The sequence below is a fragment of the Protopterus annectens genome, chromosome 10.part0 (genome assembly GCF_019279795.1).
Source record: "Protopterus annectens isolate FY-2018-M chromosome 10.part0, PAN1.0, whole genome shotgun sequence".
Lineage (NCBI taxonomy): Eukaryota > Metazoa > Chordata > Ceratodontiformes > Protopteridae > Protopterus > Protopterus annectens.
Window position 1 is genome coordinate 613,854,351 of NC_056744.1, and position 13,631 is coordinate 613,867,981.

Here is a 13,631-nt window from a genome sequence, read left to right on the forward strand (position 1 = left end):
TAAATAGGGGTCTTGAAAGAAAGACTAGCACTGTTAAGAGTTTTTTTAACAGAATCTAGAACAGAAGCTGACCTTAAAAAAGGAATAATTAGTAGAGCATGTAAAAATGTTCCATGGTAACTATAAGAAGAGGTTAGAAAGGATTGGGAAGAGAGACTGGATAAGCAATTCACAAAGTAACAATCGGAGGATATATGCATGTCTCCCAAATATGCAATAAAATCTAGAAGATTTAAGATTTTTGCTGTAAATGTTTACACAGATATTTTTGTACCCCAAGTAGGTTCCAGCTAATTTTTCCTCAGGCAGACAGTAAGTGTTGGAGGTGTGAAGGGGAAGAAAGAGGTAATTGGGAACATTTTCTTGGAGTAAATTGAGGAGGTAGACTTTACAGATTCCCTGTGGGATGCACCGTCAGAGATGTTGGGTGGGCAGATTGGTCTGACGAGAGAGATGATTTTTCTGAGCTATGATACGGAATCGGAATTGCCTAAACACGGTAAAACCTTGCTATGTCTAATAATGGTGGCTGACAAAAAGCAATTACTAGAAAATGGAAATCAAAATCTAAACCAAGTATACTAGAAGCAGTGAATATAGTAACCGAGATACAACAACTGGAAGTGAGATCTTTAGAAAAGGGCAGGAGAAAACTACATAGAAAAAAATGGAAATTATGGGAACAATACATACAAGGGAGGAATGAGATCTAAAAGGTGGCAGGACTTAAATCAGCTATGTAATGTTTGAGTGAGAAAGATTGGGTAGATTATAAGTGATGTATAATGTTTGCATCTGGGAGTGTGTCAGTATGGTTTGTGATGTAAAATGCTTGCAACTAGGATTGTGTCAGTGTGGTTTGTTTTCTTTTACATAAATGCATGATTGCCTATGTAGTAAGTTATGGTTTAATAAAGATGTTTCTTGTGTAAAAAAGGCAGGAATTGAATAATTTATGTAATATTGCTTAGCTTATATGACATATAGCACTATATGTGAAGTATAAAAAGAAGTTATGTACTCACCATAACGTTCCATGTGAGTTGTTCCATCTCGCCTTCATTCATCACTGATGAGTCTGGAGCTGATCCTCAGCTCCGACACGGCCGACTAGCAAGCTCAAAGTTCTTCAGTAGCTCTAGACCCCACCCCTTATCCCATAATGCACTGCTGGAATTACCTCAGCTCTTGTTTGTTGCATACCATATAATAGTACAATAATTATTCTACCTAGGAATGAATACACATTGAAAAACCAGGATGAAGACAGCCTCTAGATCAACTGTCAGCCAGGAGGGGGAAGGAGGGAGGGACGTGAGAATGAAGGCGAGATGGAATAACTCACATGGAACATTATGGTGAGTACATAATTTCTTTATGTGAAGTTGTTCAATCTTGCTGTTCAATCTTGCTGTTCATTCATCACTGATGGGTAGCGTCCCTAGCACCCTGTTCTTGGGTGGCTCATGGCAGCACACTCTTCAGAAACGTAGAATGAAATGAAGCCCTGTCCCTGGAGGCCTTATCCTCTTTGTAATGAGTTATAAAAGTGTGAGGTTTAGACCATGTGGCTGCTGCACAGATGTTATCCAAAGGCAATTTGGCTTGAAAGGCTGACGAGGTAGAAACTGCTCTGGTTGAATGAGCCTTTACCTTACTAGATAATGGCATTTTATGACAAGCATATGTATAGGTGATGCAATCCGACAGCCACTTAGACAGGGTTGTTTTAGCAACTGGTTTACCTTTTCTGGTCTCAGAAAAGGACACAAAGACCTGATCTGATTTCCTAATGTCTTTGGTTCTGTCCAAATAAAATCTAAGTTGTCTATGAACATCAAGTTTATGCAACATATATTCCAATTTGTTGGTATGATTAGGGAAGAAAATGGGCAACTCAATGACTTGATTAATGTTAACCTCAGAACATACTTTGGGCAGAAAGGATGGATTAGTTCTGAGAGATATTCTGTCAGTATGGAAGACCATGTAAGGGGGCTTGATGGAAAGGGCTTGAAGCTCTGACACTCTATGGGCTGAAGTGATGGCTACTAAGAAGATAGTTTTCCATGACAAGAATTTTAGTTCACAAGATGATGCAGGCTCAAAAGGAGGCAGAATGATACGAGATAACATAAAATTCAAATTACAGGGGGAATAAGGTGTCTTCACTGGAGGCCTTATGTGAAAGGAACCTTTTAGAAAAGCCTTAGACAATTGGTGAGCCATAATATTCAAACCATCAATTCCTAGATGGAAATTAGATATAGCAGCTAACTGTACTCGTACCATAGCTGCCACTGCTCCTTTGTTGAAGATTTCTGTCAAGAATTGTAAGATAGAAGACAACGGCGCTTGATAAGGGTCAATGTTGTGGGAGGAAGCCCAAATGGAAAATCTCTTCCACTTACTACGATATAATTTTCTGGTGGGAAGTCAACAAAATCTGACTAGTGTCATGGGAAAGATTATAGAGCCTGGCTATGCGGGGAATTGGAGCAGCCAAGCGGTTAGCTTCAGTGTCTACAATGACGGGTGAAGATCCCCTGACGGATGTGTCAACAAGTCCGGAACTGGGTCCAGGATCCATGGATCTTCCAGAATATGATGATAAAGAAACAGGAACCAAATCTGCCGAGGCCAATGAGGGGCTATGAGGATAATTGTCCATCCCAGCAACTTTGCTTTCTGTAAGAATTTGGATATCAGGGGAATTGGTGGAAATGCACAGAGAAGACCTGGGGGCCAATCATAGACAAGAGCATCCCTCGGGGAGTGACCTGGCATGGGAATTAGAGCAAAATAGATTCTGCATTTGTTGTTGATGTGACTGGCAAAGAGGTCGCAGGAAGTCTGGCCCCATTTGTGGAAAATCCTGTCCGCTATCTCTTGTTTGAGGGACCATTCGTGGGGCAACAAGATTGCTCTGCTCAGTCTGTCCGTTATTACATTGGATTTGCCCTGGATGTGCATTGCCAACAGAAAGTGCTGGGATGACAGTGCCCACTGCCATACTCTAAGGGCTTTTCAGCAAAGGGGATAAGACTTGGTCCTGCCTTCTTTGTTCAGATACCAGACCACTGACATGTTGTCTGTCTGTATTGCAATTGTCCCTAGAGGAAGAAAATCCTGAAAGTATTGCAACACTAGAAGCACTGCTCTCACCTCCAGGACATTGATATGCAGATGTGATTCTTGATCTGTCCATGTGCCTTGGACAGTCTTTCCCTGAAATTGCCCCCCCCACCCTATCAGGGAAGTGTCTATGGTCACAGTGGCAACTGGAGGGGGAAGCATGAAAGGATGTCCTATTGTGACATGAAGAGACGTCAACCACCACTGAAGATCCTTCTTGCAGGAATTTGTTATCAGGATCATGTGACTCATTGGAAGTTCTTTGTAAGACCACTGTGTGAATAGAAGCAACTGAAGGATCCTCATATGCAGCCTTGCTAAGGGGATTGTTAGAATAGCTGCCGCCATCAACCTTAGAACTTTCAGTACCTCTGCTGCTGGTACTCTGTTCTTTGATATTAGGGACATGATATGTTGGTGAAGTATAGAGATTCTTTCTGGCAGAAGGCGAAGAGTGGTGGTTGACGTGTCTAGTTCTGTCCCTATAAACACGATATGCTGCAATGGCAACAAGGCAGACTTTTCAAAGTTGTCTGTAATGCCTAGCTGATCACAGAGTGTCAGAGTAGCCTCTCTCACTTGAAGAAGTTGATGCCTGGTGGTGGAGGTAAGGAGCCAATCATCTAGATACGGAAACACCTGGAATCCTAGATGCCTCAGGTGAGTCTTGACTACTGCAATGCACTTGGTGAACACTCTGTGGGCTGTAGTGAGACCAAAGGGCAGAGCTCGGAATTGATAATGATTAGCTCCCAGCCAGGTGATCTCTGGATGGTCTGACTATCTTTATGTGGTAGTACACATCCTTGAGATCGATTGAGCACATCCAATTGTCCTTCCCCAACAAGGGGAGTATGGACTATAGCGTGACCATTCGGAACTTCTCTTTTCTAACAAATTGGTTGAGTCTGCTAAGATCCAAAATGGGTCTCCAGTCCCCTGTTTTCTTTGGAACCAAAAAAAACTTGAGTAAGTTCCGAATCCTGTCTGGTCTGCTGGGACTGGCTGGATGACTTTTTTCTAGCAATCAGCGTACCTCTATTGCTGCTTGTCCCATGTGACTGGGTGGAACGTCCGAGATTTTTTGACGGGAAGAGGCTGGGTGGAGAATGGTATGAAATACCCTCTGGAAATGATACTTCATATCCAGCTGTCATTTGTTATATTTAGCCAGACTTTGGGGTACAAAGATAAGCAACCCCCGACTGCCTCCAGAGTAGGATAGGCAGGCCTTCCTTCAGGAGCGCTGGTAGGATTGACCAGAGAAGTGATCTCTGTCACCCTGGTGTTGCGGACCCCCCCCTGCCACGAGGGCGGTGTCTTCCATTGAAACCCCCTCCTCTACCTCTAGAGGGGGGCTCTTCACGTGTTCCTTGGGAAAGGGTCGAGTGGGGGGTGGAAAAATGGACTCTGACGGCAGACAGAGTCTTTCCTTCTTGCTCAGACCTGGTAAAAGTCTCCTTCACCTTTGGCCCAAACAAGGATGAGCCATCAAAAGGGGTATTATTACAGGAAGACTTGAAGGGTTCCGCGAAGAAACAGAGTCGCATCCAGGCATGCCTACGTAGAGCGACTCCTGTACCTGTGGCTCTGCTTAAACCATCAGCTGCGTATGATACAAGACGCATGGACGAGTTGACTATTGAATTGAGGGTAGAGAGCTGAGTGGCAATCTTATCGGATACACTCGAAGCTACAGCACCCTGAAGAGTATCTCCCAACTCCTTAAGGAGATCTCTCTACAGTCTGGTAAAATGTGTCAAGTAGTTCAGTGATCTGAGTGAGAAAGTCGCTGAGCTGAACATGCGTTTCCCATATTTATCCATGATCCTAGATTCTCTATTAGGAGGATGGATAGATGATGAAGTCTCAGATATTTCCTTTCTGGTGGCTGCCGCCACCACCATGGCATCAACAGGGACTCCCTTGGTCAGAAAGGACTTATCCACAGGGGCTGAAAAAAACTTATTAGGCCTCCGAGAAACAGGTTACATAGATTCTGGAGAGTCCCATGCCCTATGAGAGACCAGATCCATAAGCTCATCGTAGGGCCGTGATATCCAAGAGATGGAAGGTTGAGACCCAAATGCCTTCAGGAGAACCGACTCATCCTCAGTAGGGCTCTTGGACTGCCAATCACCCCTCTGCCTAAGAATTTCAAGAATCTCCACAAAGGAGATGTCCTCAGAGGGGGATCTGGGAGACCCTTCTGATTCATCCAGGTCGGTGTCCGATGTGATAGACTCCTGGGGGAGTCCAAATGCCTCCTCTTGCATAATTTCTTCCTGGGAACCTCTTCAGGGAGAACTTCTGGAGAGATCTCAGAAGAGCAGGGAGTGCCTGTGGGGCAACCTGAGGCACTGGGTCTCTAAGCTTGGGAGGACCACAGGAAACAGAAACAGACACAGGCACTTTAGGGGAAGAAGAGGCCAGACCTTGAGATGAGAAAGTCTTGGGAGACAACACTCGCCTCATGGCATCAAAAGCACCTCGGCTCCGATGAGAAGGAGTCAATGGCTCCGATGGAGCTGCAATTTCCTCCCGCACTGAAGCCATGGGCTCCAAGCCCGAGGTAGGAGCTGAGTTCACCCGAGCCGAGGCCCCAAGAGGAAGAGTCGGCACCAAGTCGGTGTGGCTATTCTCCCCAGACCCGACCGTAGAGTGTCGGTTCCTAGAGTCCCTGGTCGGTGCCGAGAACGTCCGAGCAGGTGTCAGCTCCAAGGGAGTCTCGATCATCAGGTCAGCCTCCTCTGGCTCTGAAGGTCCGATATGGCAAGGAGGAGGAGCAGACAATTCAAGGGTAGTGGTCTTCAACTCCGATGGTTGTGTCTGAGCCGACAGCAATTTAACTAGGCCTGGTGCCTTCAAGAGTTTCTGAACCAGCCAGTCCATATCCAGATCAGATAAGCTGACAGAGGACCTGGAAGAGTGGACAGATGGAGCCGACTGTAGCAACATGAAAGGTGGTTTTTCAGTAACCAGTTCCAAGGCCATGTTCCGCTTCCGAAATGAGCAGACTGTCAGCTCTGAGGGCAGTGGAGCCAAAGTCACTACAATTTCTGACCTCTTTCCTTTCTTGGATCTAGAATCAGTGGAAGATTTAGAAGATTTGGATGATTTACTGGCTCCATGCTGGTCAGACAATGTCTCAGAAAAGGGGTGCTTAATGATATCCCTATCAATCAATTTCCTCTTCTTTTCAGCTAACACTCTTGTGGAAAAGGAATGACATATGCTGCAGGACTCTTGTAGATGTATCTCACCCAAGCAGTAAACACACTGCACATGGGCATCTGTGACTGACATTTTCTGTCCGCAGTCTGGGCACTTTTTAAACCCAAACTTTGGATGCTTGTCCTTATCTTCAGACATTGCACATCTCAAGCACACTAATTAACTAAGAGCTGTTTTAAATTGAGTAACTCACATACACATACACACAGCCCAAAAAGGGGCACTAACAACTAATAACTACAAACAGTAAATAGAGATCCAAAATGACAGTCCCAAAGGGGATCACTGACTAATTACTAATCCTAAGGCCAAAAGGCCGAAGGCAAGACAGAATACTGAAGAAAGGGGTAAAAACACAGAAAAAAGTACTATTTACTAACTAGTATATCTGCTACTATGAATTGAATAAAGTATATAAAAAAAGTGAAAATATAACTTGCTGAAAGTTGAAAAACTCCCGATAAAGTCTCGAGCCAAGCTGGAAACCAAGAGATCCATGCCATGGCAAACTAGATCTGAGGTAATTCCAGCAGTGCATTATGAGATAAGGGGTGGGGTCTAGAGCTACTGGAGAACTTTGAGCTTGCTAGTTGGCCATGTCAGAGCCGAGGATCAGCTCCGGACCCATCAGTGATGAATGAACGGCGAGACTGAACAACTTCACATTATTTGTTATGTTAATATAGTTTGATTACTTTTATATGAATGTAAATTTGCCTACGTCACAATTGATAATTCAATAAAGGTGTCTGAAAAAAAAAGAAATCCAAGAAGAAATAGTTTGCTTGAATACAGCAAGTCCCAAAGATCTAGGATGAAAAGAAATAAATAACTGACCAGATTTTCTAAGCCTTAGTCTTATCCAAATAAACCCTGAGTTGCCTATGTACGTCCAAAGTATGCAGCACCCTCTCACTGTCAGATTGCAGACAGGGGAAAAACATAGGCAGATTAACACACTGAATCAGTGATAGTTCATTTACAACCTTAGGCATAAAAGAAGCGTTAGTGCGCAAGGACACCTTGTCCTCATGAAAGACCAAAAAGGGAGGACAAGCCATAATGGTATGCAGCTCATACACTCATCTGGCAGAAGTAAGAGCTAAAAAATGAACAGTCTTCCAGGAACAATGTAGCAAGAAAACTGAAGCAGCAGGCACAAAAGGAGCCTGAGTCAACTTCTCCGAAACAAAATTAAGATCCCAAGGAGGAGGAACAGGCTTCCTGGGAGGTGTGATATTAAGGACGCCTTTAAGAAATTGTTTAACCTCAAATCTAGAGGCTAAAGGGGGAGAAAAAGGCAGACAAGCAGAGATAGCTGATAAGTGGGCTTAGAAGAATAGTGCCAACCGGCTCTCATTCCTCTCTGTTTTTTGCTATAGCACATCACTGTGGTATTGTCTGTGAACACCTTGAGAGGCCCTGGAAAGAAAAGAGAATGAAAGGTCTGAAGAGCCAGCAGAAGAGCTCTCATCTCTTTGACACTGACGTGCTCCTTTAGCTGATGAGGTGACCACACCCCCTGTACTTTTAGGGAGCCAAATATCAACCCATCCCATGTCTAAAACATTTATGAACACTTCCTGAGAGGGAAGAGAGGGATGAAAAGATATCCCTGGATTCAGAGACAACTGCTAAATCCACAAAAGTTCCTGTCTGAGACAAGGAAGAGGAGGAAAGTACAGTTGTGTACACTTACCATAAATGTAGATGTTCCAGTGTATTCACTGTTGCAGTCATTACATTTGGGTTATCCCTGCCAGGGTAGCCCTCGGCCGGCCCGAATACCAGAGACTTAGTATTTCTGCGTTGGTTGCTGTCATTCGAGGACTGATGTCAGGTCATCAGTAGTATAAAGTAAGGCAGCCAACGTCATTACATCAGTTTTTCTTGCCCTAACCTGTCAGGAGCCCCCAAAGTAGGAGGCCAGGTTCTGGTGGAAGAACCCCACCAGTGGAAAATAAATACCAATATGTCCCTTGTAAGGAAAAGAGAACAACAAGGAAAAATGGTAATAAAAGGAGAAAGAGAATAAAGGGGGATGGAGGGAGGGAAACCAGGACTGCAACAGTGAATACACTCGAACATCTACATTTATGGTAAGTGTACACAACTGTACTATGTTCTTTGTATTTCACTGTTGCAGTCATCACACTTGGGTGGATTCCCAAAGCTGAAGAAGGGTGGAGGCAGTCACGAAGAGTTAGGGCTGGCTAGTATGCCTTGCAGGACTGCTGTTGCAAAACCTGCCCTGGATTTGGAAAAGATAGGCAGGTGGTAATGCTTGGTGAAGGTGTGTACTGAACTCCAGGTAGCAGCTTCCAGGATGTCTCTGGTGGGGACTCCTCTGAGGAAAGCTGCAAAGGTGGAGGCTGCTCTGGTGGAGTGTGTCCTGACCCCTTGGGGGAGGCTTTCCATGCTGTTTGTAGCAGAAATGGATGCAGTGTGCTATCCATTTGGAAATGTTTTGCTTGGAGATGGCTTTGCCTTCTGCCCCTGTAGCTAAGCTAACCAGCAATTGATCAGACCTTCTGAAGGATTTAGTCCTGCCCAGATAGAATTTGAGCTGTCTGTGCACATCCCATGCATGAAGAATCCTTTCCCCCTTGTTCTGGGCATTAGGAAAGAAGGTGGGCAAATGACTGGATTGGTTGAGTGGCACAATGGACACCACCTTGGGCATGAAAGATGGGTTAGTTCTGAAGGATACAATGTCTGCATGGAAGATGATGAAGGGTTCCATAGCCATGACTGCTTGCAGCTCAGAGACTCTTCTAGCTGAAGTGATGGCCAAAAGAAATGCTGTCTTCCAGGAGAGAAATTTTAGTTCTGCAGAAGAAGCTGGTTCAAAAGGGTCTATATTAGAAAACCGAAAAGACTTTACCACGATCACTCACATGAGCGAAAATGCTAATAACCGAACTTGCTACCCCACGCTAACTATATATTCTAACTCTGAGGTAGCACTACAATGAGGAAAGGGCAAATATCCTACTCCTCACTTTAACACGACCCCACAATCACGGTTTTCATTCCCGGTATTTTCGCTCATGTGAGCGTTCGCGCTAAAGTCTTTTCAGTTTTCTAATATAAACCCGGTTCAAAAGGGGGCAGGGTGAGCTTTTCCAAGACAGAGTTAAGGTCCCAAGCTGATGTTGGTGCCCTTCTGGGGGGCCTCAAGTTGCTAGCCCCTCTGAGGAACTGTTTGATCAAAGGATGTGAGAAAAGGGGCTGCTCAGTGGGAAAATGGGCAGAAATAGCAGAGGCATGAATTTTTATAGAGGAGAAAGAGAGACCACTGTGTAGTAGGTCAGCTAAGTAATCCAGGATAAGAGGGATGGAGGGATGTGTCATATTGATTCTCTTAACCTGGATCCAGGTGCAGAACCTTTTTCATTTATCTGCATAAGACTTTCTGGTGCTAGGACATCTGGCCTCATGGATAACATCCAGAACCTGTTTACTGAGGATGGCAGATTGGTTCGGGGTTAAGGAATAAGCCAAGCTGCCAAACTGAGTGTCTGCAATTGGGGATGCATGAATTCCCCATCCCTCTGGTTCAGGAGGTTTGGAATCCGAGGAAGATGCACAGTAAGGGGTGCCAGTGTTGTCGAGGCCAGTCTGGAGCTATAAGAATGGTCCTTGGTTTTTCCTCCCTTATTTTGAGCAGTACCCTGGGGATGAGAGGTAGGAGAGGAAAGGCATAGACTGATAGACTGACCCAGGGGAAGGACAGGGCATCCACTTTCCAAGTCATGCAGTGATGCTCCCTGGTGCAGAATTTGCTGAGCTGATGGTTGGTGTGGGAGGCAAAGAGGTCAACTTTCAGGGTTCCCCATTTCTGAGTTATTAGGGTGAAGGTACTTCTGCTGAGTTGCCACTCGTGTGGGTCCAGTAGGTTTCTGCTTAATTGGTCTGCCAGAGATTTGAGAGAGCCTGGAAGAAATTGTGCTAACAGGTGTAATTGCATGGAAGAGGCTATGAGCCAAAGGGTCATGGCCAGCCTGCGTAGAGGGGGATGTGCCACATCACAGTAGAGGGTAGGAGTGAGTCCCTCCCTGCTTGTTGATGTGCCACATCACAGTAGAGGGTAGGAGTGAGTCCCTCCCTGCTTATTGATGTGCCACATCACAGTGGTGTTGTCTGTTTTGATCAGGAGAACCTGTGGAGAGAGAAGGGGTTTGAAAGCTATCAAGGCATGCTGTACAGCCATCATCTCTTTTTGACTGATGTGCAGAGGGATTTGCTGTGGGCTCCATTGGCCCTGTATGCACTTGCCGTCCAGGTGTGCACCCTAAGTGTAGTCTGGTGCATTTGTGGTGAGGGTCTGGGTGGTGGTGGCTGAGGAGGGCAGTCCCTTGTTGTGGGACCATGCTGTTGCCCACCAAAGAAATTCCTTTCTGAGGCAAGGAATTATAGGTAGAAGAGTTTCCAGGTCTTGAGAGTGTTGACACCAAAGGCCCTTTAGGTACCAGTGAAGTTTCCTCATATGCAGTCTGTCATATGAAATGACTAGTATGCAAGATGCCATGAACCCCAGAGCTTGCAAGATCTTCCTTGCAGATAGCTGGGGACTGGTGGCTAGTTGAGAGAAGTAGGCTGTCAAGAAAATTTGTTTCTCTGGTGTAAGGTATGCCATCTGGGATGCTGTGTCCAGACGTGTTCCCAGGAAGATTATCCTTTGGGTGGGCACCTGTTTGGGTTTCTTTTCATTGACTGTGTACCCTAGGAAGGTTAGTAGATTCTTTACAAAGGCCTGGTGCTTGAGCAGTTTTCCTGGCTGTCTGCCTGAATAAGGCAGTCATCTAAGTATGGGTAAATTTGAATATGTCTTTGTCTGCAAAAGGCAATGGCTGGAGCCAAACATTTTGTGAAAACTCTGGGAGCAGTAGATAAGCCAAAGGGAAGCACAGAGAACTGAAAGTGCTGAGATCCTGCCCTGAAGTGGAGATATTTCCTGCATGATTCCCTGATAGGAATGTAGAGGTAGGTCTATTTTAGATCTAGGGTAGCTAGCCAAGCGTCCTTAGAGAGCGTGAGTAGCAGCTGCTGGAGGGTGAGCATTTTGAATTTTGGGATCACCAGGAAGGTGTTTAGAATAGATAGATCAAGGATGGGGTGCCAGGAGCCCTCTTTTCTGGGCACCAGAAAAAGTCTGGAGTAGAAGCCTTGGCCTATCTGTTCTGCAAGAATGTACTCTACTGCCCTCATAGAGAGCAGGGAAAGGATTTCCTTTTGAGCCTCTGCCCACTGATTTGGTGTTAGATCTGGGAACCCTTTTGGGGTTGGAAGGGTGTTGATCCTTGTTAATGGTGGCCCAGGTGCTTGAGTGAAAGGAGAGTTTTCCTCCTAGGGGTAAGTGAAGGTGGGTAGAGGGAAGGGTGGAGGAGGTGAGTTCATTATGAGTTCTTACCATAAGGGGGTGGCTTAGTACACCCTGGTTTTGAAGTGGAGGTAGTCCACTGCTTGGATCTCAGCATTCCCTGGGGCTGCTGTCTGGGGGGGGGGGGGAGTCTCCACGGGGTCCAGGTTGGGCCAGTTTACTCAAAGCAGGAAAGGACCAGTGCTTGGAGGGACAATGCCTGCTGAACCTAGGGGTCTGGACCTGTAAGAAATCCTTAACTGTTTGCATAGATTTTGCTTTTTCTTCCATATTTTTAAGACTTCTTCTGCCTTAGTGCCAAATATGTTATCTTTGTGCAAGGGGGCATACAACAATTTAGATTTGACATGGTCTGGCAGGGGTTGTTCCTTAAGCCATGCATGTCTTCTAATGACAAATCCGGTGACTGCTGCCCTGCAAGAAGCTTCTAGGGCATCAAAATCACAGTGCAAAGTGTGTTTAGTTACTTGACTTGCAGAATGCATTAAGTCTTGTAAATCTTTAGATTCTGCACAATCAGGAAAGGAAGATATTTTCTGTTTAAGGAGTTCCAAGGTATGTTGCTGAAATTTTAGCATATGGAACTGACAATTTAGTGCCCTGATAGCTAAGGTGTATACTTTTTCTGTGAGTCAGGGACTCTATAGTACCTGTCCGGTTTTCTGGGAGCAGGAGGTAGGGTGTCAGGAGTCAAGCTGGATTCGAGGAAAACATCATCCACAACATCCAGGACTGGGGGGATGGCCAAGGGTCTGTGCTGTGGAAGATCTTGGAATTCCCCTGAGTCTCTTTTTAGGCTGAGGGTAGTTCTGACTCTCCCATTGGAAATGCTCCATTAAAGTATGCAGGGTTTCCCCAAAGGAAAAATCCTTTGTAGGAGAGGCTGAAGGAATGGAGTCCTCTGCATCAGAATCCTCACAAGTGGAGAGGAGTTGCATGCCTTCATAGTCAGATGCACCAGATTCATCTGACTCTTGTTCAGACAAAACTACAGGGGACAGATCTCTTTTCCGTTTTGAGGTGGTAGCTTGGCTTCCTCTGATCAGCATGATATGGTCTTCCACCATTTTAAGCATTTGAGACTGAGGCAAGGTAGCAGGCGCATGAGCTTGGGTCATCGGTTTTTTGGGTGTGGTTCGAACCCTGAGCCTAAGAAACTCAGTCATTTTTGAAAGAACGGTAGTTGCAAAAGAAGACGTCAGTTTGTGTCGGTATTCGGTAGTGTGAAGGACTTCCTTGGAAGCCGGTGCGTGCTCAGTGGCTCAGAACCCATCCAAGGTAGATACGACCGCAGGATCCTTAGTCAAAGAAGAGTTTTGCAGGATACCGGACTCCAAAAGGGTCTCGGTAGTGGCCTGCAAATCAACTTAAGCAGACATCAGGGGGTGCGAAAGCACCTCAGTGAGTACCAGACGACTGATGACTAGCTTAACAGAAGTGTCATCAGTAGGTTTGGACCTGTGCGGTCTGTCTCTTTCTTTATCTTTACATTTTTTTTCAGAAGATCTGCTGTCGGATGGCTTACTGAAGCCATATCGGAATTCGAGGAGTGTAAATGAAAATATCTGGCTACAATAAGGGCCCGACAATGGATAGTTCTGGTGCTGAGCAAAGCACAGAAGTGACAACAGGGGACATCGTGGTCTGGGCCTAAACAAGTGACGCAGTAAGAGTGGAAGTCTGGGTGTAGTATTTGCTTTCCACAGGCGAGACAATTTTTTCTGAGATCACTTAGTGCAAGAAAAAAGGATCTCCAACGGGGAACTTAGCTTTAGAAGACTTCAACTTCAATTTGGAGACAAAAAGTCAGGTAGCGGCCGACCGGCACTCATGCGAACTGCTTCTGCTTCGGGCTTCATGGCAAGAAAGACTGATGTAA

The 13,631-nt window shown here is 45.5% G+C and overlaps 1 protein-coding gene across 1 annotated transcript in view; it reads right to left on the bottom strand.

Moving 5' to 3' along the window:
• ST3GAL3 (ST3 beta-galactoside alpha-2,3-sialyltransferase 3) overlaps nucleotides 1-13,631 on the bottom strand; it is a 3,995,325-nt gene that overhangs the window by 653,534 nt on the left and 3,328,160 nt on the right. The gene's annotated exons all lie outside the window — the stretch shown is intronic.